Here is a 4,048-nt window from a genome sequence, read left to right on the forward strand (position 1 = left end):
CTCCCGTGCACGGGGAGGAGAGGGAGAGATAAAGACAGATTTACGACTTTAGAAGAAACTAAACTAATGAAATATTAATAATAAAATAAAAAAGAAAATAATGAAATAGATACAGTATATACAAAACCGTATTAAGCTCCCAGGATGATGTCACCAGCAGGCACTGGGGAAGTCCCAGGCTGGACCCAGCGACGGGTGGGAACCAGGTTCCAGAGTTGGGGTCAGGAACACATGGTTCGGGATCAAAGGCAGATCAACAGACAGGGTCCTCCTTGGGCGTCAGCCGTTGGAGGAAGAGAGTTGACCCTTTGATCCCTCAGCTTTTATACTGAGCATGGGGCAGATGGGATCACGGAATCACGGAATCACGGAATTTTTCAGAGTTGGAAGGGACCTCTAGAGATCATCTAGTCCCATTCCCCTGCTAAAGCAGGATTGCCCAGAGCACATGACTCAGGGCTGCATCCAGGCGGGTCTTGAAAGTCTCCAGAGAAGGGGACTCCACAGCCTCCCTGGGCAGCCTGTTCCAGGGCTCTGTCACCCTCGCCGTAAAGAAGTTTTTTCTCATATTTGATCAGAACTTCCTATGTTCCAGCTTGTGCCTGTTACCCTCGTCCTGTCACTGGGAACCACTGAAAAGTGTCTGGCTCCATCCTCCTTAAACCCACCCTTTAGATACTTGTCAACATTAATAAGGTCTCCCCTCAGCCTTCTCTTCTCCAGGCTCAAGAGTCCCAGCTCTCTCAGCTGAGAATACCCCTGTTGGTCAATTTTTGGTCACCTGTCCTGTCCGCTCCTACCCACAGGTGGGACTCCTCTATGTTTTTCCACTTCTGACCCTCTAACGGGTCAAATAATGAGAATTAGCTGACCTTGGTTGTTATAGCAACAAGTATAAGCAAGAGCCTCGCTGCGTACCATTCCTTGGCACAAACTGTCTTATCACTGAACGAACTGTTTCAGACACAACGTCAGAGAGTTAGAAGAGGCCTAGCTCAGAAGTAAAATTACTGAACAGAGAGTTGGTTCTGTTTTACCTCAAACCAGGACAAAGTCTTTGCTTGCCCAGGATCTACGGCACAAGATCTGTGACAATTTAGAGCTTGGCGCTGGTGCCACAGCTGAGGTGCTGCAGCCCAAATGTGCGACAATGCCCAGAGCCTGGGGCTCAGACAGGAGGAGCTGGAGCTCTGTGTGCTCTCACAGAGCTGTGACATTGACTTAATAACTGCTGAGGTGTGGGGGACAAGTCAGAAAGCTTGAGGTGCTGCAATGGATGGATAGAGAGTCTGCAGAAGAGACAGCTGGGGAGAGCTCGCTCAGCTCTTGAGTGAGCTCTCACGGCAAGCGCAGGGCAGCCAAGGGGTCGGGGCCAGCCAGCATGGCTTTAGGAAAGGGAGGTCCTGCTTAACCAACCTGATCTCTCTCTATGACCATGTGACCCGCCTTCTGGATGCGGGGAAGGCTGTGGACGTTGTCTGTCTGGACTTTGGCAAGGCCTTTGACACCGCAGCATTCTCCCGGAGAAGCTGGCAAATCACAGCATAGACAAGTGTACTCTTTGCTGGGTTAAAAACTGGCTGGATGGCCGTGCCCAGAGAGTTGGGATTAATGGGGTGAAATCCTCTTGGCGGCCGGTCACCAGTGGTGTCCCTCAGGGCTCAGTTTTGGGGCCAGTTTTGTTTAATACCTTTATCAATGATGTGGATGAGGGGATTGAGTGCACCCTCAGTAAGTTTGCAGTTAACACCAAACTAGGTGGGAGTGTTGATCTGCTTGACGGTTGGAAGGCTCTCCAGAGGGCCCTGGACAGGCTGGATCGATGGACCAAGGCCAACTGTATGAGGTTTAATAAGGCCAAGTGCCGGGTCCTGCATTTCGGTCACAACAACCCCAAGCAACGCTACAGGCTTGGGGCAGAGTGGCTGGAAAGCTGCCCAGCAGAAAAGGACCTGGGGGTGCTGGTGGACGGCCAGCTTAACATGAGCCAGCAGTGTGCCCAGGTGGCCAAGGAGGCCACCAGCATTCTGGCTTGTATCAGGAATAGCGTGGCCAGCAGGAGCAGGGAAGTGATGGTGCCTCTGTACTCGGCACTGGTGAGGCCTCACCTTGAGTGCTGTGTTCAGTTCTGGGCCCCGCTGTACAAGAGGGACATTGAGGTGCTGGAGCGTGTCCAGAGGAGAGCTACCAGGCTGGAGAGGGGTCTGGAGACCAGGGCATATGAGGAGAGGCTGAGGGAGCTGGGCACGTTTAGCTTGGAGAAGAGGAGGCTGAGGGGAGACCTCATTGCCCTCTACAACTCCCTGAAAGGAGGTTGGAGAGAGGTGGGTGTTGGCCTCTTCTCCCGGGTGAATAATGACAGGACCAGAGGAGATGGTCTGAAGTTGCGGCAGGGGAGGTTTAGATTAGATATTAGGAAGAATGACTTTACTGAAAGAGTGGTCAGGCACTGGAACAGCCTGCCCAGGGAGGTGGTTGAGTCCCCATCCCTAGAGGTATTTAAGACACGTCTAGATGTGGCACTTCAGGGCATGCTCTAGTGGCAGAGATTGTAGCTTGTTTGGTTGGACTCGATGATCTTAAGGGTCCTTTCCAACCCTGAAGATTCTGTGATACTGTGTTGAATTTCAGGCTGGGTTCTTTGGGGTTGGGGTTTTTTGGGTTTGGGTTTTAGACTTTTTTGGGTTCAAATTTTTGGGTTGGATTTTGGGTTGGATTATTGGTTTTGGATTTTTAGCTCTGTGTGGGCGTGTCAGGCAGCCTTTGTGACATGACAGCGGCAGGGCCAGCGCTGATTATCTGGTCGTGGCGGCATGGCAACTGCTGATCTGCTGCCTGCAGTGGTGGGGCTGCCATCAGAAGGGACATGTTCAAGCAGGTCAGGTTCCTCCAACCCCGTCCAAGCTGGCCTTGACCCCTGGGATTTTGGGTCGGTTGGGTTGGATATTGGGGTGGATTTTGTTTTGTTGGGTTGGATTTTGGATTGGATTTTGGATTTTTTTGGGTTGGATGTTTGCAGTTGGATTTTTTGGGCTTGGATTTTTGGGGTGGATTTGGTTTTTTTTCAGTTAGATTTTGGGTTGGATTTTGGGGTTTTTGGGTTGGATTTTTCGGGTAAGAAATTTCGAGTTGGTTGGGTTGAATCCTGCCCAGCCCCATCCTTGGCTATTGAGCCATGAAGGAAGATGCAAAAGGGCTCAGCAAGCGTGAACATCGTACGGCTGGGGCTGCTCGGCACTATGACCAGCCCGGCCAGTGCAGGGTCACGCCATGTTCACAGGGCACCGCAGCCCCCTCCCTCTACAGAGCAGCACCGCCAGCTCGGGGCCCTGCGAGGAGCATGAGGAGGCAACCGTGAACGGCCAGCCGGGCCAGCAGAGACACACTCACCTGGGGAAAGGCTCTCTGTGGAGAAGGGGTGTCCCTGGAGAAGAGCAAGGGAGCATTTGTTTGCCTGCAGGGAGGAATCCATGAGAAAGAGAAACTCTTTCTGCAGGCACATGCTTGGGGCAGGCTGCTCTGTCGCTGGGCCAGGGTGTTTGACCTGGCCTGGGGAGAGGGGCTGGAACTGGGGGAGCTCAGGCAGTCTGTGGTGGGGATCTCCTGGACTTGAGACCAGGGATCGCGAAGTTTCACTAACCTCCTTTTCCTCCTGCTGTGTTCAGCCTCCAGCCCAGGGGCTCATGGGGAAGCAGAGACCCCTCTCTGCCCCCCAGCAGCTGCTGAGCCCTGTAGAGGGGCTGTGGGGTGAGTTCCCCAAGTGTTGCTTCACCCTGTGGTGGGCTCTGCCATGGGGCCAGCCCAGAATGGGCTGCTCTGCTGGTCTGTGCTCAGCTGGGCTGAGGACAAGGGAGGTGAGGAGAGCTGGCCTGGACTGCAAAGTGACCAGGAAAGAAAAAAAACCAAACCAACAACATTGGCTGGGCTGTGTGACCATGCAGGGTGAGGACACGCTCCCGTGGGTGTGCAGTGCAGAGCCAGGTGTCCATGAAGGGAGCAGAGACACGTAGGTGCAGGAGAAAGGAGGCTGCTGTGTGCCCTTGGTGAC

Source organism: Rissa tridactyla, unplaced genomic scaffold (assembly GCF_028500815.1).
Source record: "Rissa tridactyla isolate bRisTri1 unplaced genomic scaffold, bRisTri1.patW.cur.20221130 scaffold_108, whole genome shotgun sequence".
NCBI classification, from domain to species: domain Eukaryota; kingdom Metazoa; phylum Chordata; class Aves; order Charadriiformes; family Laridae; genus Rissa; species Rissa tridactyla.